Genomic DNA, 25,679 nt, shown 5'->3' on the forward strand with positions numbered 1-25,679 from the left:
AAAATCAAAATCATCACCTCTAGGCTCTGAAAAAATTGCGATGACTTTTGCCGTAGTTTTTGCTAGTCGCCCACCACTGGCTCAAACACATAAAGAATATAAAGAATGGCCTTATAAACACTTCCAGTCAATATTGTAGCCTAATGCACTTTACTGCTGGGTATCAAATAATATCACAGCATTCTATAGGCCAATATTTTTTAATACACATGGGGGGCAGCTAAAATGAATATTGTTCAACTGCAGATTTTGTTGTAATATAGCATGGTTTTGGGTCTGGTCAATAATAGAAATGATCAGGTTCCATGTTTCGGAATTAACTTTTCAGATATTTCACTGCAAAGTACAAGGTAATCAATAGGAAAAACTTTTGCCCCCATCTAGAAGTATGACATCCTCACACTCTAGAATCTGAAAACAACAAAAAAAAACAAAAAAATGTACCCCAAAAAACCCACTCCGTCTTTCGTGATAAACGCCAACAAAGATAATCGTCATTTTATCACCAAAATGTGTAGAAAAAAGTTCTTACTATCATGATTTCTGCTAGAGCATGGTTGTTTTCACTTATAACAAAGTACAGTTATATAAAAGTTGGAACATGGAATTTATTCATTATATAAAAATTATAATTATTCATATTCATAACATTTTTAAACTGTCATCAAATGTAATAATTATTGTGATATTGTTGGGTTTCATTCTATACTCCAATAATTCAGATTTTTGTTGTTATACAGAGAGTTCTTGGGTCTAGTCACTCATAGAAATGATCAGATCCAAAATTTGTGACTTTACCTTTTGGATATTTTATGGAAAAGTACAATGTAATCAATAGGAAAATTTGGCTCCTGCCCCTGCACTGTTAAACACATTCAAACTAAGACCAAGACGCAATTTATATGAAATCTCTTATTTGTGTGACGACCATCAGCATGTCAGGTCAGCTCTGTCCTCTCTGCAGCTGCTCTTTTATGGATCAGGCAACATAACTGGTAACAATACATTCTGTTACCTCTCCACAGATTTGACCTGTGACTTCGTCTGGTTTGGTCTCTATGAAGATAAAAATGTGTTACAGCCTCAGCTCGAAAGACTGCAACAAAAGAGGGAGGACATGACAACACCGATGGTTCAAGCTCTCTGCTGGAGCATTTACTAATAAGTTACAATAAATATGTGAAAATAGTGCTAAAGCGTGTTGTGGCAATCGGCTGATGGTGTGACCAGGTGGGGTCAAGCCAGAGGAGTAGCCATGGTTGTAGGCGGCGGGTCCCTTTTATAGGCAGCTGGATGTGCTGGGCACTAGTGCATCCAGGTCACCTCAAAATACAACAATAATTAATACAAACACGACACAATGGGGGCCATAACAAAAGGTTTAATGCCATACTGTGAAACGTTCCAGAAAAAGCAATAACATCTCCATGAAGACAAGCATTTGGCAGATCTTCCACAAGAAAAATGACACAATGCACTTTTAATGGAGGAAACAGAAGTGACCAGAGGAAATCCAAAAAGACATAGGGAGAAATGCAAACTCCACGGTCCAGGAGTGGAACCCAGAACCTTCTTGCTCTGAGCTGTGAGTGCTGGCCACTAGGGCTGTAACGATATCCAAGTCTCACGATACGATATCGTCACGGTATGAACCTCACAGTACGATATTTATTGCGATATGGTGGGGAGACTCACGATTTGGGATGTAACAATATCCAAATCTCTCTGTATGATATTTTCATGATATACATCTCACGGTACGATATTTATTGCAATATTTTGTGGAGGCTAATCAGCTAAAACTGTGAATATGCTTCTTTTTCCTCTTAAAATGCCTCGACAAAACTTAACCCAAAGAACTAAGCCTTAAAAGTGCTTAGAATTGTTATTTCTTCATGTAGTCTACACTGAAATGGAGCAAAGGATCATGGTCTTTGTAGTTCCCTCTGTCTTTTTTTAGTTATTGCTGCACAATAACTCTTAATTTAAGCAACGAGACTCGTAATTCGATATATTGTGATGTTCTATGATATTATTGTGAGAACTTTGACAATACGATATCACGATATTTCGGTTACTGTTACATCCCTACTGGCCACCCTGTGTAGTGTAATAATGGTCTAAAATGATGACATTTACAGACTTTATTGTGGGTCAATTTAGAATTATGAGATCACATTCTACAATCTGAAAACTACCAACAATCATTAATCACAATTATTTTAACCGTGATAATCGTGATACCAAATTTCAGTAAGGTCCCATGCCTGGTCCGCCTACACGTGTCACTGTTAAACACATTCAAACCAAGACTCTTTCCCCAATTTATACGAAATCTCTTGTTCTTGTGACTACCAGCCGCGTGTCAGGTCAGCTCTGTCCTCCCCGGCAGCAGCGGCTGTTTTGTGGATCAGTCAACACCGTTAACGCGCCAGCCAGCCGTTCTTTAGACTTAACATGAGCTTTGGGCCCATACGAGGAGCACTAATAAACCTGGACCGTGTAATAGCTGTCAGATCAGTCAAACGCAGAGGCAGAGGCAGCACTGCGGAGGATAGGGAAATGTCACCCCAACACCACGGAGGATGTTCCTGCACTTTTGTTTAAGGTTCACACGGGCACCCTTTGATTGGTTTCTGCTGTTTGTGCCAGCGCTGGGCTTGTTAGATGTGCTGTGGGCGAGAGAAGAGGAGTAGGCGGGTTTTAAGGGGTTGTAGAAGTAGGGTTTTTGAATGGAGTGGTACTTAAAAGGTCTTATATTACGCAAAATTGACTCTTGTGAGCGTTTAGCCATGTTATCAAGCTGTTACCTCATCAAAAAATACCTGGCATCGTGTTTTGTTTCATTCACATGTTTGAGTAACGCTGCATTATTAGTCTGACTACGGCTCTGTTCCACTTTGTGATGCCATGTAGAGGTAGTTTTCAAGTTTACAGATACGTTTGACCTTTTGTTCAGGAGAGATTGGCAATTCCATGGCTGAAATTATCCAAATGATTCTAGTGAAGGAGTATGGAGTGTAAAAACACAGTGGAGCCCTTCCTGTATTACCACATGACATCACAAGGTGGAACAGAGTGTTTTCAGTTTGAAAGAAGAAAAAGCAGGGTTTGTGTGTTAAACATGTGATGAGGATAACACAGAATAGAAAATACTGTAATATGAGTTCTTTAATAAAAGGGGTTACTTTACTTTACTTTTGGTTTTCTCAATTTCAGGAAAACACCCGTGACATCATGAAGTGAGTTTTAAAAGCAGCAATCTGTGAAAAAATGACATGAGACTAAACAAAGCAGCCAGTGTACTTGACTTTTTACAATCTCACGCATTCCTAGCAAACTAATTAGTCACCTTGATGAGTTTAAATGGCCTTTTCACAAATTTCAGAGGCCAGAATCGCATTGCAGTCACATTAACACTAACATCAGCATGCTAACAGTGCACAAACATTACTTCCTGGTTCACGGACAATAAAAATGCTTCATAATTAGACAGCACATTAAGATCTCATTTTGGGAAGGGAAGGAAGTACTTTAAATATTATTGTATCAGTTGATCGGTTGCCTTTGTCACAACTAATCAAGTAATCCCCACATCCCATTCATATAAGTGCACTGTCTTTCCCCTTATTTTTCATGCTTTTTCATGTACATTCTGCCTCCCTTCTGTGTGTCCATTTCCATCGCAGCAGCAGAACCATCAGCCTCCTCAGCCTACTAATAATTGCCCTAAATACTTTAAAATACCCCAATGCTAAGTGTAGTTGGGCCTCTTTAAAGTCAATGTAAATTCAATAAAGGCCTTCTTGTGTTGATTCTGTGGCAGATCTTGTGGTAAGACCAACTGGCATAAATCAATGACATTAATGGTCAATAATTGGCAGGAAATTGCCTGAAGGGGCCTTAAATTGAGTCTTTATAGAATGTTTTCTTCTAGTGAACCACACCGCTCAATACAAATCCACTGGAGAAACGCTGCTAATGTTAATCTTATATGTTACAAAGCTCAAAGAGGAGAAATGGGTCTGTTAAATTTTACTGCCCATGTTTATCAAATTTTGCCTCCCATCACAGCAAGAAGGTCCCAGGTTCAACTCCCGAGCCGCCTGGGAGTTTGTATGTTCTCCACGTGTCTGGGGGAGTTTCCTCCAGGGACTTAGCCTGATTCATCAGCTGGTTTCACTTCGTAGAAACCGTCAGGATTCAATCGCTCAATGGTAGGTGGGTACTTTATTTAACCAATCACTACTATTTGGTCGTGACATATGTCATCAAATCAAATCAAATCAAATCAAACTTTATTTATAAAGCGCTTTTCATACAAAACTGTAACACAAAGTGCTTTAAAGTGATTAAAAACAATCCCACATTTCCATCCACCCACCCACCAACCCAATACCCACACCTGCCCGACCCCACACAACCAGACAACCCAAACACGCACATGCACTCACACACATACACAAACACACGCACAAACACGATAAAATACATAAAACAACACATAGTAAGATGTAAGGCTGAATACAGGCGAACCAGTTGAGAAAGCACCATCAGAGGAGCCGTCTACACCAGGAGCAGAGAGACGTCCACCACCACCAGGAACCACCACAGGGTCCAGGGGAGAGATGGAGCCTAAGCACCAACCCTCCACCAGGAGCCCACGGGACAGACCCAGCGGTCACAGCCGACCTCCGCTCCTGATGCAGAGGCTCCTACAGATGCGCCAAATCCCGTAGGAAGAAGGGCAATAACGTCTTTCCCCTTGATAAAATTGACCAAACATTCTCTTTGTTTTGGCATTAAATCCTCAATCTCAGGAATTGTTGCCAACATAGAATGTATGGCTTCGTTTGCATCCATCTCGACCGCTTCGTTTATTGTTGTGCTGTACCACAAAAGGGACCCAGACAGAAGCTTGAGTTTGACGTCATGGCTCCACAGCTCTTCGCTGATTGGCCGGTGCTCGGTCTACAACTTCCGGGGTTCTTGCAAACCGTCTAGTGAATTCTGATTCTTGACCTCGTCGCTGTAGAGAAATGAAATTGAGCAGAGACACTAGGTGGCGCCAGTCTATGTACCAGAGACTCCCCTATCAACCCAAAATGTTCACAGCTGATGCACCACTTACTACCTGCACTGTAGCTGTTTTTCCCAACACCACTGAAGGATGGGTCAAATACAGAGGGGACAATAAAGTGAACCTTTAAGAGCCCATATTACACTATTTTCTGATCTATGTTGTTGGTACATCTATTTCAACTAAAGAACTGACAAAAATAAATGAGAGGTCATACAGAAAATAATGGTTTTGGTGAGGAATATATTAAAGGTGCTATATTATGCAGAATTGACTCTTGTGAGTTTTAGGCCATGACAGGAAGTTGTTTCCTCATCAAAAACATATCCGGAGTAGTTTGATTCACACATGTTTAACACACAAACCCTGCATAATTAGGCTGAGTTCTCTCAAACAGAAAACACTCTGTTCCACTTGTGATGCCATGTGGCAATAAAGAAAGTCCTCCATTGACTTTTTTAAACTCCATACACCTTCACTAGAATTATTTGGATGATTTCAGACGTGGAATTTCAAATCTTTACTAATAAAAAGGTAAAAAGTAACTGCTTCACGAGGTTACTCAAATATGTGGATAAAACAAAAAACAAGTCATGTTACGAAGTTGTTAAAGTAAATTCTGCATAATATAGGATTAATATTTTCCTCAACAAAACCACAATTTTCTTCCTGACCCCTCACTTATTTCTACCAGTTCTTTAGTTATACCCACAAACCCACCACCACACACCCATTACCCAAACCACTTTACAAAGCGGCCTAATTCATCAAGAGTAAATAAAATGTTTATCCGGTTGGGAACATTAATTATCACCATCATCCCAAAGAAAACTGCTCTATAATGTAATTGAGATTGCACATGGGGATACCTCTGTTTTATGAATCACTTGGGGTACAAACCGGCAGCTGCCTTTCCCCCAGAGACGAGATAGAGAAATTTATGCCGTATACCCCGCTGATTGTGGCGGAGGTAGCGGCTCCAATCGCGCCATGTTGGGAGCTTGTAATTTTAAAGTGCGTTTCTCACTACAGTGCGCACAACACTTAATTAAACGCTGCTGTTTTGGCAATGACAAATGCAGTCGGAGCCGGTAGGAGGCTGGGGCACGCCGTCGTAATTTTCTTCTCATGCGCGGGATCCAGGTCAGAAAACTGTAGAATTAAAAGAGCTAAACAAGATTGTGAACGCGGAGGGATGAGAGGGTGAAGGAGTGGGTGGGTTCGCTGGGTTGTGTAGATTTTGGGGGGGGGGGGTTGATGCGCTCGGTGTCGTTTTCGAGGTAAAGTTTTTTGGCGTAGATAAATGGGGAGGGTGTTTGAAGATGGGAGATTGTATGGTTCTTTGATTTTGAACTCAATTTTATTCTTGATCTGGATTAAGTATTAGATCTGGGGCATGAGCTTTGGAATACCTTTAAAGAGGAGGGGGACAGGGCAAAGACATAATCACAGAAATGACACAAAGATGGTTTTCAATTTGAATTTTTTGATCCTACATGAATCTATATAAAGACTTTTAACCACCACTTTTAACCTTTTAACACCAAAAATACAGTCAAATTTCTTCCTCCAAAGTCTGAACTATGCTCCAAAACACATGCTTTTAAATGACATAGCCTATAAAACCACTGGATCTCAATTTGATTACAATCCGTATAATTGCACAGAACTGCACCTCAGGATATTGTAGAGGTACAGTATGTGGTTTGTATAGGTTACAAACATAACCTTTTGTCCCAGATATGAGGTAAACATGCTGAAATCCTATACTGGTTATCAATTATGTTATTATGTGATTTCCAAATATGTTCTTCTCATCTCTTTAATTTAGTTCATTTTGCCTTTATTAGTTATAATAATTCCTCCCTATCTCTAACCATTGGATTATCTTATTCCAAAAGGCAGCAGCGAATCAAAATGCTGTCAACAAAGTATACTGCTGTTGTGTTGTGTCTTTGGGCAAGACACTTCACCTGTGTTGCTTCCAGTACACACATTGGCAATTAAATTTGTGATTGTGTTCACAGTAAAATTTTGTAAAGATCTTTAACAAATGGTTGCTGGCAATTCACAGCATTTCTGCACACGCAGTAGAGCATTCAAAGTTCAGTATTTTTGAGGGAACTATGTTATCCAAGTTCTTACTGTAGTTTTTGTAGTGTACAATGATCCCACAGATGTACCTAAAACTTTGATATAATGTAATGCCAAGGCATTTTGAAGTGAAAAACGGCTTGAGTTCCACTGACAAAAGCGAGTAGGGTTTTTGTGCTGGGGTTGGGGGCTGGTCCTGAACAAAATAAATACATTAAATCACAGAGTGGCAGTCTCTTAGCACAACTCTTGATTTGCACAATCCCATTTCCACCAGAGGGAAGCCGCACTTCCAAATATGCAACTAAGTGTGAAATTTTACTACTGCTGGAGCACAGAAACACTGGGCCAGTCAACAAACTGACAGGGAGTGACTAATAGCCTTTTTCTTAGTGAAAATCCAATTCACGGCAAACAAAAATCCTATTTGGTTTCCTATGACTGTATTACTGTGCATTTCATGAGATCCATTTAAAGGTGGAGCCAGTGCAGCACACAGCCCTGTCTCTGCTCTGAAGGCCTACAGTCCATAATAAGGCTCAGCATGCCTGCCAGGCACAAACAGCAGCCAGGCATTTCATTCAATAATGTAGTCTGTACTTTTAAGTAAAAGACCTCCGTCTGATGTCCTGTTTTATTACCTCCACCGGCTCTGTGCATTATTACATTCTGTCACATGCCAATCTCCAGCACCGCTCCATCTCAGTTCTGTGCACTGTATACATATGTAATGCAAGCACACATATGGAAACTGCTCAAGCAGCTGAACTCAGAAAGAAGAGAACAAATGCTATAGGCCATGTTTACCTCCACTTTTATGATCCAACTTCTACTTTGTCCTATTCAGTGCTTTTTACAATCTGTTTTACTCATTATTTTAATAATTGATAATAATTTCTTTAACCTGAGTTTTCCGTGTATTTTCTAAATTAACAGTATATTTTCAGTGCACTGCATAAGAAAGAAATTAGATCATATCTGTGTAAATTACACATCTTTGTCTTGGGTACTAAATGTGAGCTGATTTCTTCCTAAACATAACATTTTTATTCTTGCTAATCTAGTGAAAGTAAATAGTAAAACATAGTGGGAGAACAAAGCTGTGTACCGCGTGTGTTTCTACAGAGAGGCAAACAGCCGTGTTTGGCTGTTGTGTAAATGCCAGGGAGACAGCGCAGCATCCGCTGGAGTTAACGGTGCAGCACTTTTGTGTTCACCAGCACAAATCATTAATCATGAGGCGGCCATATTCTTGTAGTGCCTGTGCTTTCATTACTGGGCCTAATTAAACAGTTCTGTGAACTGGAATCTCAGATTCCTCTGTTACAGATTATCATTAATTATGGTGAAAGTGCTCTGAGATGTTGGACTCAATTATACTGTGCTCAGCCCTGGCAGCGGGGTGATTCATTGTTCACGCGCTGAACAGCCGTACTGTCTCTGCTTATCACAGACCTCCACTTTTGTAAATTGGGCTCTGCCAGCCAACAAACTAAGAATTATGTGCTGCTTTTTCATTACAAACATGTTGGAGGAGCTCAGCCCAATTAAGGCTGGATATTTGGTGTGGAGTGATGAGGTGTGGGAGAGGGGGTGGGGCTTGTGCCTTTATTACAATGAGCAGTGTCTGGAGCGACCAGGCCTCAGTCACATGTGTGAATACTGTCACACACTGTACAAGAGAGAAAAGCAGGACTATAAGGACTGTAAACTGTAAAGAATCTACAACACTCTGATCACACAATAAGTATTTATGGAGTCATTCATATAAATACACTTGATTTTCCAGCACCATACCACCTTCACCGCAGCAGCAGAGCCATCACCTCCTTAGCTTCTCTTTCTCCTCATGTTTAATGTAAAGCAATACCAATTCTTTCATTACATCACTGGGGCTTCAACCTACCGGGGTTTGTTAATTCACTACACTAGCACTTCACTCACTTGTCTGAGTAAGTCTTCTGGTTGAAATCACAATCCATTTCAAATGTACAATGACTGCATATCCCACAGCTCTCAGTCCAGTCACTGAAAAGAATCTGATATTTGTGAGAGCGCATTGTCCTGAAGGAGGCTTTGTCGAGGATTTCTATTACTGCCACGGCTACTGGCAAAGTGTCATATTTTCATAATATTTGTGTATGACAACTTTTCATGCAGCCGAACAATGTCAATATTTCTTCTATAGACTGTCGTGAAGAGAAGAGTGTGTGAATGAGATTAGCAGGCACCTTTTTTGAGGGTCAAAGAATCAAAAAGGAAAATACGGAATCGGAGGCAAGTTCTACAGTAAGCTGGGGCCTTACCGGTTTGCACAATTTCATATGCCACAGTAGGTAGTGATTTTAATATATATGAAAATCAGCCAGCAGTGTGTGCATGTGTCGCTTATAATATGATATCACCGCTGGGATATTCCGCCTCCTTACAACGCGAGATCTGCTGCTGTCTTAGCAATGAGACTCCACGCTCGTATTGAAAAAGATGTCCAACTAGAGACAAGGGAGTGAGAAAAACAAACCAATTTAATGTCCTTTTTTCCGCAATATTGTTTCACGCATACTTCCTTAAATTCCGTGAGGTCTAATCCAGTAATTCCTATGGCGAAAGAGCAAGGAACACCAACAATGGCCCAGAAGCAGCTCATTGAAAATGTAATACGGCGCGTTCCAGGCACAGGTCAGGCAGCAATCTGAATTTTAAAAGGATTGTGAATAATATTGTCTTTTATTTTGAAAATGAACTTTGTGGCCTCCATCATGAATCCAATATATGTCTTAATCTCGGCGTGTGTTGGAGCCCACAGGTCCAGAACTGGCCCTTTGACTCTTCACGTCATAAGGAAATCACTTGTTTTTCTTCACACGAGGGCTGGAGCAAACAGAGGTTTTACTTTGAAAGGGGCAAATGGAGCAAAGAGCTGGAGGGTGTGTGATGTTTTGATGCGTTCAAGGAAAGTTCTTTAAGAAAGTGTTTAATGGTGTATTTTTAGGTCAGATAAATGTATTAGGAATGCATGGCCTGAAACTTTGGACAATCACAACCTTTCATGCAAGGGTGAGGGAGAATCCTGTAGGTCTGACTCAAAAACTGCTCTCCATCATGGACACTCCTGCTCGCCCACCGCACCAGACTACAGAGGAGCTCATTCTCCAACAGGCTCCTACAGCTCCGCTCAAACTGTGAGAGATACAAGACTATATTCACACTATAATACTCCCTACAACTGTACAACAACTCACATTTATTTAACAGATAACCCCATGTCCTGTCAATCACTATTTCATCTTTGCACTGTTTCTCCTTATAACCACTTGTAAATATATTTGCTTTACTATATTTCTAGATTTTTTATTTTTTACTAAATTAAGCCTCATTTAACATTCGTGTCTTATTTTTTTGCTACTTAGTTTGAATTAATTATTACCATTTATATTTTTGTTATACTTTGTTATTATATTATATTGTGATGTGTGAGCCTCTGTGTCCAAATAATTTCAATTATGGATCAATAAAGTTTGTCTAAATCTAAAGAGATCAAACTGTGACACATGTACAATGGTGTTGCTTGAAATCCTCTGCAATTTGAAGATTTGCTGAATTACGCCTGTCACAATAACAAACTTTGATAAATATTGACCCCAAAAAAGTATTCATAAGTATTGTAAGCATCTCACGGTACGATATTTATTGCGATATTTTGACGAGTCTAATATAATTGTAGATGGGACACTTTTTTGCTTTTAAAATACCTTGATAAGATATTGATGTGAAATGTTTTCATCATAATCCCAAGAATTCAAGTAAAAAACATATCTCTTCATGTTGTTTGCACTGAAATGAATCATGGGATATGTAGTTCCCGAAGTTTATAAGCCGTTGCTACTATAAAACCATGCATTTAAGCAAAGGAACTTGTGATCTGATATATTCTGACAGCCCATGATATTATTGTGAGACTTTTGACGATATTTCGGTTATTGATACATCCCTAACTAACATATATTGAACTCATTCAGCAATCTAGTAATTGCCATGACAGGCCTATGTTGAATTTAGAGTCAATTCAATCAAACCTTTAGTCCTTTTGGGCTACTCCTTGTTTAGAATAGCATTAATTTACTCCTATTTTAGACCTGGGGGTAAAGAGTGGGGAGAGACATTTGTTCAATTATCAGAGCTGTGATTTCACGAAACTAGTGTGCAGCACAACTATTCTATAAATAAAATGATCTAAAAATAACAAGCTCTAAATAAATGTCAAACGTTCAACACCTTGTTCAGCTCACTACTACGCTGTATAAGCCATAGTAGCCAATAGACAGATTTAGTTTTTCTTTAGTCTAAGTATAACACAGAGATATGGAATACTGAAATGTACACTAACCTTCCACTGAAACATTATTTTTACCATTCTGACCAGTTCTTCATACTTGATTCCACGACACAGCCAAACGCCAACCATTTGTACGTCTATTGTCACCGTGAGCTGAGCACGTCTGACAGTGGCAGTGAATTTAAGCGTTAATTACACACTAACCTTTCCAGGACACGCCGCTAGCCTCGCGCCGCCCAATGTTTGAGAAATTAAAATATCCGCAGACCAACTAGTATCCTATCACATTAGCATAGCCTTCTGAAAAACGCCCCAAAACAAGACACGGAAATCCTCCCCTATTTATCTTAAAATAGCCACTTAACTTTGACTGACATTAATTCTTACTACACGCAGCCGCGACAGACCCTTTCACTCCCTCCTTCTGTCTGTCAGGAAATTACCAAAGACATAGTTTGTGCTGTGAATCTTGGGCCTTCTTGTCAGATCGCTGTATTTGATATGACGTTACAGTGGCAGCAGCCTGGGCCCCTCCAGTCAAGACTGAAAGAAAGAAAGAAGGGACCTGTCACTGGCAAAGCGCTCGCCACAGCATCACAGCCACAGCTCCCGACCAGTCAACACAAATAAGAGTGAGGAGAGAGGGATGGAGGGAGGGAGGGGAGCAAGAGAGAGACAGACAGACCGAGACAGAGTGAGAGGGATAGAGGGGAGAAAGAGAGAGAGGAGAGGGGAGGGGTGGTAGAGGGGGACGAAAAAGAGAGGAGGTTATGGAGAGAGGAAGAAACAGAGAAAGGTAGGTGGTGTAGTGGGGATTTTTTAAGTGGTGGTACGCGATTCGTGACGTCATTGATGTGATGAAACCCGCACACCTACCTACTGTTTAAAAAAAACAAAAAAAAACAACAACAAAAAACTCACTTTCAGTACAAACATAAAGGCACCAGCCCAGTAAAAATCTATAATATTTGATGGGTTTTTTTTTACTCAAAATGATGCAGAATCATGTTATTAACATTAACGCCGTTTATAATCACCAACAAAACCAGGTCTAAACCAGAACTGAACCAGTACTGAACCAGGACTAAAACAGGACTAAAACAGAACTGAACCAGGACTAAACCAGAACTGAACCAGGACTAAAACAGGACTAAAACAGGACTGAACCAGGACTAAAACAGGACTAAAACAGGACTGAACCAGGTGGAAACCAAGACCACAGCAGGACTAAACCAGGACTAAACCAGGAATGAACCAGGACTAAAACAGGACTAAACCAGGACTGAAAACCAGGACTAAAACAGGACTAAACAAGGACTAAACCAGAACTGAACCAAGACTAAAACAGGAATAAACCAGGACTGAAATAGGACTATAACAGAACTGAACCAGGACTTAAACAGGACTAAAACAGGACTGAACCATGACTAAACCAGGTTGAAACCAGGACCACACCAGGACTAAACCAGAACTAAATCAGGACTTAAACAGGACTGAATCAGGATTAAAACAGGACTAAAACAGGACTGAATCAGGACTAAACCAGGACAAAACTTCGACTTTAGAGAGAGAGAGACCGTGGAGCAGGGTGTCTGCGGTCACCCGACGGTCTACACACGGGCGCACCTCCGGGCCTGTCCCGACACTTAGTCCTGGTTAAGTTCTGGTTTAGTCCTGGGAAAAAGAATACGAGTGAGGAAGTCAGAGAGAAGGAGAAAGAGAAGAAGAGATAAACAGAGAGAGGGAGTGAGAAGATGAAGAAGATAAAGAGCGGGTGGGAGGTACTGAGGGAGGTAGGGAAAGAGAGAGGGAGGGAGGCATGGTGGAAGGGAAGGCGAAAAGAGAAAGAACATGCAGGGAGGTTATGGAGAGCGACAGAGAGATAGAGAGAGAAGAATGGAGAGATACAAAAGGAAAGAGATGGTGAGAGAGTGAAAGGGTGAAAAGTGAGACTTTGGGAGGGAGAGAGAGAGAGAAAGAGACAAGGAGAGAGAAAGAAAGAGGGAGGCAAATGGATAGAAAATAGAGAGTGAAAAAGAAAGTCTATGAGAAAAAGAGATGGAGAAGGAAGAGAGGGAGCAGGAGAAAAAAAGACAGTAGGAGGAAGAGAGAGAAAGAGAGAGGGAGAGAGAAAGAGGGAGGCAAATGGATAGAAAATTGAGAGCGAAAAAGAGAGCGTCTATGAGAAAAAGAGATAGAGACAAAAGGAAGAGAGAGAGCAGGAGAAAAAAAAGACAGTGGGACGGAGCAAGAGAGAGAAAAGAGGGAGGCAAATGGATAGAAAATGGAGAGCATAAAAGAGAAAAAAAGACAGTGGGATGGAGAGAAGGGGGGCAAATAGAGAGAAAATGGAGAGCGAAAAAGATAGAGTCTACAAGAAAAAGAGCTAGAGACAGAAGAAGAGAGAGGGAGCAGAAAGAAAAAAAAGAGTGAGAGGGAGCGAAGGAGAGAGAAAGAGAGATAGGCAAATGGATAGAAAACGGAGAGCATAAAAGAAAGAGTCTATGAGAAAAAGGGATGGAGACAGAAGGAAGAGAGGGAGCAGGAGAAAGAAAAGAGAGTAGGAGGAAGAGAGAGAGAGAGAGAGAAAGAGGGAGGCAAATGGACAGAAAATGGAGAGCATAAACGAGAGAGTCTGGAAAAAGATCGAGACAGAATGAAGAGAGGGAGCAGGAGAAAAAAGACAGTGGGAGGGGGAGAGAGAGAAAGAAAGACAGAGGAAAATGGACAGAAAATGAGGAGTGTAAAAGAGAGTCTGAGAAAAAGCGACGGAGACAGAAGGAAGAGAGAGGGAGCAGGAGAAAAAGACAGTGGGATGAAGAGAGAGAGAGAAAGAGAGAAGGAAAAAGCTGGAGGGGGAGGCAAATAGATAGAAAATGGAGAGCATAAAAGAGAGGCTACAAAAAAGATGGAGACAGAAAGAGAGAGAGGCAGCAGGAGAAAAAAGACAGTAGGAGGGAGAGAGAGAGAGAAAGAGAAAAAGAGAGGCAGGCAAACTGATAGAAAGTGGAGAGTGGAAAAGAGAGAGTCTATGAGAAAAAGAGACAGAAGGAAGAGAGAGAGCAAGAGAAAAAACTGTGGGAGGAAGAGAGAGAGAAGGAGGGAGGCAAATGGATAGAAAATGGAGAGTGAAAAAGAGAAAGTCTATGAGAAAGAGAGAGACGGAGAGAGACAGGGAGAGAGGGACCGACAGTGACGAGAGAGGGAGGAAAACGGGGAGCGATCGGCGGCCATTACTTTTTATTCAAACCTCACACATGACATGATATGAAAAATGAGCCAGCGTCTCGTCTGCTGCCTATTAGTGAGTGAACACATTAGGGCGCCGCTCCTTCACATCCAATCGCCCCTCCGCACGTTACCCAGCATGCACCGGGGCGCGGGGAGGTGGCACGCGCTCTTTATGGGAATTTGACTGCCGAACCCTCTTAAATACAGCCAGGGCAGAGGGGCGATGACGTATGGCTGTCAGGGAGTCTTTAGCAGCGTTGACGAATCCATCCCAAAGCAGCGTCTAAGGGGGACAGATAACCTCTTCCCTTCACACACTGGCAAATGGATTATAGCAGGGGAAAATGGGCACGTAAAATATTACTGACAATTACAATCCAATTTATTACAATCAAGACGTGAGCGAGCTTAAAATACTGTTAGCCAAAAAGTGAAGATGGGGTCGACTAAACTTTCTTTGGTCTCAAGTGAAGTCATTAGTCAATTTTTCTGTATCTTCGCAGACTTATTATTACGACCTGATTTGAACTTAATGCATGTTTTATTATAGGCCCACTGCATTTTGGCTTTGTATATTTAGAAAGGCTGTGTTGAAGTGCTTCGTGTCAGAGGGTGAAGAGTGTGTCCCAACACAAAGTGATTTCTCACCATCACATTCAGCGTTGTCATTATTCACTGTGACACTTGTGAAATGTGCTTATAAACTCAGAGTCCAGAGCCACAACTAGCATGCCAACAGTGCAATTTCCTGGTTTGCAGACAATAAAAATGCTTTATAATTAAAAACATATATTTTGCTTGTGTCTGCTATACAATTATAATCTATGACAGGAGTCGCTATGGACCGGTTAATCAATCAATCAATCAAACTCAATTTATAGAATGCTTTTCATACAAAAAATGCAATACAAAGCATTTAAAGTCAGATAATATTTTCACGGACCGGCCTTTAAGGTGTGGCAAATAAATACAACAAAATAAAATGATACGACCAACACAAAACTGTGGTATTTTGTGTTGGTCATATATAATATTTAATGTATCAAGAGTCAAGAGTCAAGAGTGAATCATAGACGTATGTAACGGAGAGAATTCGGTCATTTTTCAAAACAAAACATTGTTCAGACTCGGTTAATAAATAAAACGTAAATAATGTAAGCTATTTATTCTTTCTGTGCGGCCTGGTATCAAATAACCCATGGACCAGTACCTGTTACCGTACAGGTACCATTGTAACATTCTAAAACAAGTCTGCTGACTTCCAAGTTGGACATCTGCAGTGCTCAATGCGTAGCCAGGCTGGTCCCACCTAGCGCTTCCGCTCAATTTAATTTCTCTCCAGTGACTAGGTCAGGAATCGGAATACACTTGAAGGAAGCCATGATGTCAAACTCAAGCGCCTGTCTGTGTCTCTTTTGTGGTACAGCACAACAGTAAACAAAGTGGTTGAGATGGATGTAGACGAAGCCAAACATTCTATGTTGGCAACAATTCTCAAGATCGAGGATTTAAAGCCGGAAAGAAGAGAATGTTTGATGAATTTTAATAAGGGGAAAGACGGTACTACCCTTCCTCCTACAGGATTTGGCACATTACATATGTCATGACCAAATAGCGGCGATTGGTTAAATAAAAAAAGTACCCACCTACCGTCAAGCGAACGAATCCTAATGCTGCGAGGTCATACGGTTTCCACAAAGTGAAACCGGCTGATGAATCAGGCAACCCAACAGGACCTGATGTCGCCAATAATGTGATCACATGGTTAAAAGCTCTCAAAAGTTGCATAATAGGTCTGCTTTAAGAGCTGTTTTTACAGTATATCTGTACTGCCCCAAACCCGTAACTAATCCTCATCAACTCCAGCTCTGACTTTCACATGAAAAAAAATGCTGAATCATTCTAAAAACTCTTCAAAGAGCTAATGAAAGAAAATCAATTGTATTTGTGTAAATGTGTAAATGTAATTGTCAGAACTTCTTGTTCTTGTCACTGTTGTGGGTCGCACTCACTAACATGGCTAACAAGCTCCTTCCATTTTTTGGTTTTATTCGTAACAGCTCTCAAATTTAAATTTTATACCATTCCTTTAGAGAACATTCCCTGACCTAAAACGCACTGTGAAGATATCATTTGTGTTCTTAGCAAATCTATTTTCCACTTCCTACACCGTGCGTTCCCAAAGGAAGCTTTCAATCTCTATTAAAATACACCGCGCTACATCCAGCTGGCAATGCACCGCCACACTACAAAGCACTGAGGTTGCGGCCATGACATGTAGTTCTGGCCCCTTCTACCGCTCTAACCAAAGCCGCCCGGTTCAATCTAATCTCCAACAAGAAACAGGGCACCCATGGGACCCACCTCCCAACAACTGCACAACATCATAGCCAAGTGAACTCAAGGGAGACTGGAGAAGGCAATAGAAAGCCATTTTACAGAATAAGTGTGGAGACATCTGGCGCCCTTGTTTGGTTCCTTCACCTCTCTTGTCAGTTTTCCCCCTTGTGTAGTCAATACAGCGTAGGAATGTTCCCCAGTGACAACGTTCCTTTACCAGAGCTTGGATATGGTGTGCAGTGTGGTGGAGAGGTAGCTCTGAGCCAAAACCAGTCAGCCTTAGAAGAAGTGACGTGAGATTAGGAGTTTAAATCATGGCTGCCACTTCACATTTCTGCAAGACAATGGATATGTTTAGTGCAATGATACAATAGATTCACAAGCTAAAGAATCTATATGTTAAAGTGCACATGACAAGATTTAGGATTTGATTATTTTCTATTTTTTTATAACAGGGTCCGACCGATATGGATTTTGTTGTGGCCAATACGATAAAATGGGAGTTGGAGCTGCCGATAGCCGATATAATTGCAGATATATTTAGTGATGTAAAAATTCACTGTAAATCTTGAATTGTTTAAAAAAGTGGATTTTAAATTAACTTTATTTAGGCAACTTTTATTGTTATTCTGCCTCTTTACATCATATTTACAGACAGTAGGTCGGCCTAATGGCCTTTTTGCATCACATTCTTGCTACTAGTAAAGAAAGTAAGTAAACTACCGCTATCAGCCTTTAGTCGTAAATGCTGCGCGCCGTGGTAATTAGTTATATGCGTAAAAATGTTGATCATTCACACGTCTATTCACAGCTCATTTACATATCAATGCAGGTCCAGTAGCATATATACGGCCAATATAGTCACTTTACAATAGGCCAATAGAAGAGAAAACAGCAGCTAATCTCTAACTAATGAGAAAAAAACAAAACTACCTTCAAAACAGACACATTTTGAACACTCACCGCTCACACAGGCTCCTCTCAGATCACAAGTCTGCACTAATAAATGTCCTTTTAATACAGACTTAAGTGTTGCGCATGGATCTGTGGCTGCGGGTGTAAACAAACGCAGACGAGTGACGTGACTCTATGGGGGTGTTCAGGGACACTACGACCACACACAGACAAATGACTCCGCAGATAAATACTGATGCAGAGCCACATATTAGGACATTTATCTGTCTGTAAATTGGATTAAATGAACATAATGTAGAGAGTCTAAGCTTTATAACAAGGTATAACATGCCCACGTGAAATATTGGCCCATACTGGCAAGATTTAAGTCGATAGCCAATATGCCCCCAGTGCCCATATCACCAACCGATATATTAGTCAGGGCTTAGTTTATAATTTTACTTCCTGGTTGGAGTCGGGCACCAGATATAATACACAGAGGTAATTCCAATTGTCACCAAGCAAAAAAAAAAATCTAAAATGCAGAATAGTTATTATTAGACAAATACAAATAAATAAATCAGAAAAATGCCTTCCTTTGTAAATTGTCCCTGCATTCAGGAAGGAATTTTTGGTGTGTGCTCCCTGTGTTTTTGTACTTTTCTTCTCAACAGTTTTTCCCACAAACTGCCACTTGACGGAGGGAAAACTGGTATTTCCAACAGGCAATATCCAACTAAACCAAGTAATAATTAGAAAAACATGAAAACCTGTTATATGCACTTTAACAGCAAAAGAAATACCAAACGGCAGGATAATAATTACACCTAAGCTTTCTATTGATTCTAATTCATTGTTGGCAACATACAGTTATCAGAAGCTATTATGTAAACATTTGTAGCTGGGAATTAGAAATAGAAATATTTATAGTCACTTTAGACATTCTTATTGCTCACAAGCTTCACGTCAATGCAATCCAGTGTTTTCAATTGCATATGCTGTACTAGTTCAATTGCATCCCATTGATTTGTTTTATTATTGCTATTGATAAAAAGCATCAGTTAGTGAGGGTTTATGGCCTAATCTTACTTTTATGTGCATATCGAATGGCCTTTGTCTAAACATTTGTGCTTGGCTATATTGGGAAACAGACATAAAACTGATGCACTGATGGAGACGCATGTTCACTTTTCTGTATTGCTTTCAGAGAGGGAGATCCCAGACTGATCATGCAGAACCTGAATCAAGATATCACATATCAGTGTGGGGTATGCAGGTCAGAATAAAAGCACTTTTATGAAGACTATTACGGTAACTGTTAAAGCTGAATGATTTCATCCATGATTTTTTTCAAATCAAGTTTCAGTGCACATGAACATTTGCAAACATCACAGAAACTTATCATACCAGAGTCCTGCACCGATGATTTGACACTGGACTGTAACTGCGCATCAAAACGACAGACAGCCAGGGAAGTGATGCAGACAATAACAGCTGAGATTGGTCCTCTCTACCACCGCTCTAAACAAACTAAAACTTAAAACACAAAGCTAATTTGCATAAACTTTCCTGGTTAATGTGGTCAGCTTCTGTCAGACTAAAGGACACGACTGAGTGGAACATGTGTGTTCTTTCTGTGACAGAGGATGCGCTGATGATGGTGAGTTTGTGTGCTTCTATTGGAGATGGTTCATGTTAAACTTTACATGAACGTCAGGTTTAAATCCTAGCCTCCTCACGTTGTGGTGGTGAATTACTTTGCGGCCCTTAGACCTCGTCGCAGATTCATAAATCCATAAACTGGGCTTTAGAAGCACTTAAAAAAAAAAAGCGGTTTTAAGACTCCCAAAATTGTGTTGCAATTTTCGGTCCAAAACCGTAGATTGTTCAGCTCTAGTAACCATCTTTGTGATGCCAGCTTTTGGCTTGTAAGGCCCTATGCATTTGCCAGATAGCCATTTTGTCATAGTTTTTATTAATGTAATATTTCCATGGACAAAAACACATAAAGGAGTGATAAGTGGTGACAAAAAAGTATTAGCTCCTAACGTGGTCCCTTGTGAACTAAAATGAAAGCACATTTTTAGCCCGGCACCATCACCCACACTGGACAACATGGAGATAGATGTTTAAGGTTTAATGTCATACTACGCTTTATTATCCATGTTAGGATATTTGTCCTCTGCATTTGACCCATCCTTCAATGTCTCTGGGGCAACTTGTCAGGAGCAGTGTCCCCCAAAGTGTGACACCCATCTCCAGGTCTTGAGCTGGGCTTGGTCAGGACTATCTTGATTGGAGGATTTTACATAAGTGTGCATATTTTACATTTATCGGGAAACCGGAGTGTCCAGAGGTAACCCGTGCTGACACAGGGAGAACTCAAAACCTTGCTGTGAATGCTAGTCACTCAGCCACCATCCCGCTGTGAAACATTCTGAGGCAAAGTAATTACAATTGAGACACACCGACTCTCTACTAGACAATATCCCAATCCCCAAAGTAATGTTCCAAATAAAGCGTTGAAATGGCCAGTACGTTCACACAGACACAAACACACTTCTCAGGTGTGAGTGAGTCATTATCAGTACACCAGCGTTTATCCAAATGCATCAGGTTGTGTGTGTGTGTGTTTGTGCGTGCGGCGGATGTCAGACATGATGCCACTAATCACCTGACACACCTGATTTCCCCACTCATCCTCTCCACTCATCCTCTCCATTCATCTTCAGCCCGCGTACGACAGCTTGCAATCTGTTTGTTTTTACGTGTCAAAAAGGAACCAAAGACATGTTTCAACACGAAATAAATGCTACTGCAAGATGTCACCAGCTGCACATGAAATGATGAATTACAATCATATGTTAATCAGGCTGACTCCAGCGATGCCTTGTTTACACAGCATCCCATCACAAGCCATGGAGGACTCCCTCTCATAGACATGTGTGCGTTTTACAGGCCTGTCTGTGGGAAATACTAATCAACATGTTTATGTTCTTTGGCATTTGGATTTAAATTTACCAACTAAAAATGCATTATGAGACGTTTGGTGCTTTCAACTGTGTCATTATGAGTTTTTCATCATCTTGTTGGATAAAAAATAATGGCAACCTATACTTTTATTATTACTGCAAGAAACTCATAGAAAGAAACAGCATAGTACAAGACAAGCTGGTTTTGAATTTGCACTTTAGATAACACAGAAAAGTTGGTAAAGTATTTTGGATTTAATGGTATAGTCTGTAACTTTATGGAGGTGACCTGCATGATTGCATGGAAATAAAAAGTTAAAATCAATCTTTGGTACATTCTCCATGGATAGGCTACGTTTACATGATGACGGTCTGAACAGAAGACGCAAAAATGGCGTCGCATTTTCACATTTATTCCATGTTTAGACAAGTGTTTTCGGGGGGGGGATCTGCGTGTATACGGTGACACAAAAGTGCGTGGAATTCGATTGGGTATGTATGTCAGTCAGCTAGGTAGTTATGTGCAGTATGTGATGTAAACGCATATGCAAAGTGAGCAGATCTGACCAGAGTTTTGCGTCTTGGGCAGTGTAGACGGAAGCGCTACGGCGGAGCGTATTCAACTTTCCAACTCTGGAGGGTGGTTCCGGATTTTTGCATTTTAAGCCCCCAAAACGCCCTCACCGTCTAAACGAAAGGCACTTCCGATAAAATATTTTGTCATTTTTACCCACAAGCGTTGTCGTGTAAACAGGCCCTTACATGGAAAGGAACAGGAAGAGGCGCTCCTCAAGGTCAAGTACGAATCAGGTTTGTGAACATACCCCCTCACAGAAAAGACTCAAGTTTTTCAGTACAATAAACATAACAGTAAAAAAAAAAAGTTACATATTGTTGGCTTTAAAATTTTTACTCCAAATTAGTAATGGCCTCCAGGTGACTCCAGAATGTCTGCCTTTTCTAACATGTACCACTCCTGGGATTACATCAACACACTGGTGAAATGAAAGCTTACACAACAATCCAAATACAAAACAGCAGTTGTTTGCGTGGAATTTCATAACAAATGCTAACATAGACATTTTCAATTTTACTTCTGTATGTGCTGCAAAAATATGTTGTTTATGACTTAGTTGAATCCATCCCCAGTCAAACAGTGATTATTGTCCAAAGCCAATACCGCGCCTGTGTACCCTGACATGCATAATTAGAAGAGTGAGTGCTGGATGCTGGCCACTGAGCGGTAGGCTTCTGCTACAAGGTCAATACAGGCGTAAGTACCTTTTTATTTCCCCAGCCGCCTGCAGCCTGAGACGGAGCAGTTTGTCCAGCACACATCCTAATGACTGTGGGAGCACCGTGTCCCTGTCCACTGCTGCTAATGTGGGATCAGCCAGCTCTCCATACATCTGTAGCCTATTACATGGATCAGAAGGATCTCGGGTCCAAAAATCAATAATTACATGTTATTTACTCCACAATATTGCACTATGTCTGCCATATGCCACACAACAGCTGGCTTTTGATCATTTCATTTGATGGCAGCCATGTTTGTTTGGTTGGTTTTGTGCATTTATTTTTTATTTTTTGCTTGATTCACGGCAGTTAACGAACGTGCAATTTTAATAATCACATTTCTTTTATTTCAATAATAATGCAGTGGTATATAGCATTGTTTCCCAAAGACTGGGTCGCAACCCTCAGGTGGGTCGCAAGAGATTTTTTTTGGGGGCACCTTGTCATGATCTGCATGTAGGTCTGAAAAATACAGTTCTGAAAAAATGAAGACAAAGTACAAAATACGACTGAATGCTGCGTCTGACATGCGTGCTGCGTTCTCTACTAGGACGAGCTACAAAAACACAAACAGGTCCACCTATCTGATTAGAAATGTTGAAATGTTAAGACATGCTTCATATAACTTTGTAATTATTTTATTGACAATTTTGTGCCAATATTGCTGGATTAATTGAATGTTGAAAAGAAAAATAAATGGGCTACATTTAACGTCCAAATAGGCGACATATGGGTCCCTTTTATTGCTGGGTCAATGACTGTTTTTTATTAAAACTTGAGTAATACTAATTGTTGAGAGAGACATGATCACTCAGTAAACACTAAAATATCCTAATTAATGTTCAATAATGGTCAAATCCACCTTTATTTTGTGATTTACGAATAATGTCTATTGACTTGGAAAACAAGGTTTGTGACTTTCAAAATATGGGTCCCTAGAAAAAAAGTTTGGGAAACACTCTTATATAACACAACATACGTGCAAAATCTAAAAATATTATAGAAATAATAAAATATTATAGATTTGTGTTCAAACTTCACTTCTGATACCTTGTAGTAAAATTCTGTAGCCAAAACTGCCCAAGGTCCACTGCAGAAAAACCACAAACACACCATATTCACACATAGCCAAGGTAAACAATGTGTCTTGCTAAAGGACACAACAATAAAGACTTGGTTTCAAACTGCCATGCATTAGCCACTTCACCTCCCACACCTCATAGGAAACCTCTATAGCACAGGTATCAAACATAAGGCCCAGGGGCCAGATTCAGCCCTCCAAGACCTTTAATGTGGCCCTTGGGTGATTTTCTACTAAAATATTTTAATTATATTTTCTATTAAAATATTGTTAATTTTCTGTGGTGTTTATCATAGCAGCATCTCCAGCGTCTCTGTGCGTGGCTCCTCCCACCAGAGCAGCACAAATGAAGACTTGTCTCTTTCCAAACGCTCTTAAAGGACGATCGTTTTGACTGTTGACCGTGACACCCTCATCAGAAAAATGTCCAAAATGAGAAAAGTGGAGCCGAGTGCAGGATTTTACAACAAAAATGGACTTATTCCTATTTGCATACAAGTTAATGTTAAAACATTGTGTTGAAATTGAATTTTTCTTAAAGTTTCAGGTTGTTCAAAATATTATAAAATTATAATAAGAAAGAGTTCATCAATTAAAAAAGATTTCTATAATAGATTTGTGTTTCTCTGCACAAATATTTGAACTTATTGTTATTTTTGGGGTTTATATACCATGAGTTTTCTGATCCGGCCCCTTTGGGATCAAAGTAGGTTGGATACGGCCCCTGGACCAAAATGAGTTTGACACCCCTGGTCTATAGCCAAAACTGCTCAAGGTAGACCACAAACACATCATATTCACACATAGACAAAGTAAACAAAGTGTCTTGCCCAAGAGCACACAACATGCAGCTCAACCATCTCTGCCCCAGTATCCGCTCTTTGTGTATTCTTACTTCAACCATAAACATATTTCTTATACGACAGATTCTAAAACACATACTGTAACTCTTAAGTAATAACCAACCCAAACACTCTCAAGGGCTTTTTATTAAGTGCGAGAAACTGCAAACACGGGCGCATTATAAGAGAATTAGAAGCGACGCTTGCGCTAAAGTAATTATGACAATATATGAAATGTGTAGCCGCCGTGCCCCTGTGTGTAAATAAATGAGACGGCAAAGTCAATAGAAACATCAGGCAGAGCGCAGACACACTTATAAACTAGTGCGCTAAAGCTAAATTGCCTCCACACTTCATGGGCTCGGTATGCGATTTAAAAAGAGTCTGCCGCTAGCAATATTCCTTTGATATGGTGTTTAGTTTTAATAGGAAGCCCTCAGCTCAAATATGCGCTGACAAACACGCCAAGACAAACACGCCAGATCTCTGCGCGCCAATGAAATATACACTATCAAACGGAGAGGTGGCTTTTTTGAATCTGCCGAGTGGGTAGAAACTAAAGCTCAGAACAAACAGCATTGTGGTGTGGGCTGATGGTCTGCTGTGGGGAGAGACGGAGGAGAGGTGGAAGGGTTGGTATTGAGAAAGAAATAAATAAAAACATGATTCTCTGCACTTACTTGGGCGCTTAGTAAGAGTTAGAAGAGGAACTGTCAAATGAAACATGGGAATGGAAGGTCATTTCACAGTAACAGAAAAGTTATTGATAGTCTGGACTCCACACAGCCCAAACTAAAACGAAACACAACACATGGACACATCTAAAATTAGCAGGATCGAATACAAGCTTCCAAATGTCAGTTCAGCCGATGTCCTGTTTGGTCTTAAATGATGTAATAATGGTCATATTAGGCCCACAAAGTCTCAGAATGTTTGAACTTTTAATTATACAAAGTTGTACACGACACATTTTGGTCAGTTTTTTATTTTATTTTTCTAAAAAAATCTTTCAAATAAATGTAGTTTTCAGTATATTGGGAAGATATTTAAAGCTGTGTTATTAGGTTCTTTTTTCAACCCAAGAGTTTGTTTTCATACCTGACAGTTTCGACTGCTCACTACTCACTGTCGTCCTGCCTCCACCAGTAGAAAGACAGCGCCAAAACCTGTTTAAATCAGCTGACTGGACACGTCACAGCAACATCATGTGACCACTCTGATGAAGACCACAGGGAGCAGTCAAAACTGTCAGGTATGAAAACAAACTCTTGGTCCTGAAAAAAGAACCTAATAACATAAATGATCAAGAAGACCAAATGAACCTAATTGGACTGATATTTAAAGCTATAGTACTGGAACTGAAAAAGCTGTGAAAAATCCATACATCCCTACTCTACACCACTATATTAGTATATTAGAGTCCCTGATAACTGGAGTTTGACACTCGGTTCACTCAAACAACCAACTACAGATATGCCCCTGATGAAGACTATATGTTGTCCTTGAGCACCTG

The sequence above is a fragment of the Boleophthalmus pectinirostris genome, unplaced genomic scaffold (genome assembly GCF_026225935.1).
Source record: "Boleophthalmus pectinirostris isolate CB_2022bp ecotype Guang Dong unplaced genomic scaffold, ASM2622593v1 HiC_scaffold_1, whole genome shotgun sequence".
In the NCBI taxonomy this organism is placed as follows: domain Eukaryota; kingdom Metazoa; phylum Chordata; class Actinopteri; order Gobiiformes; family Gobiidae; genus Boleophthalmus; species Boleophthalmus pectinirostris.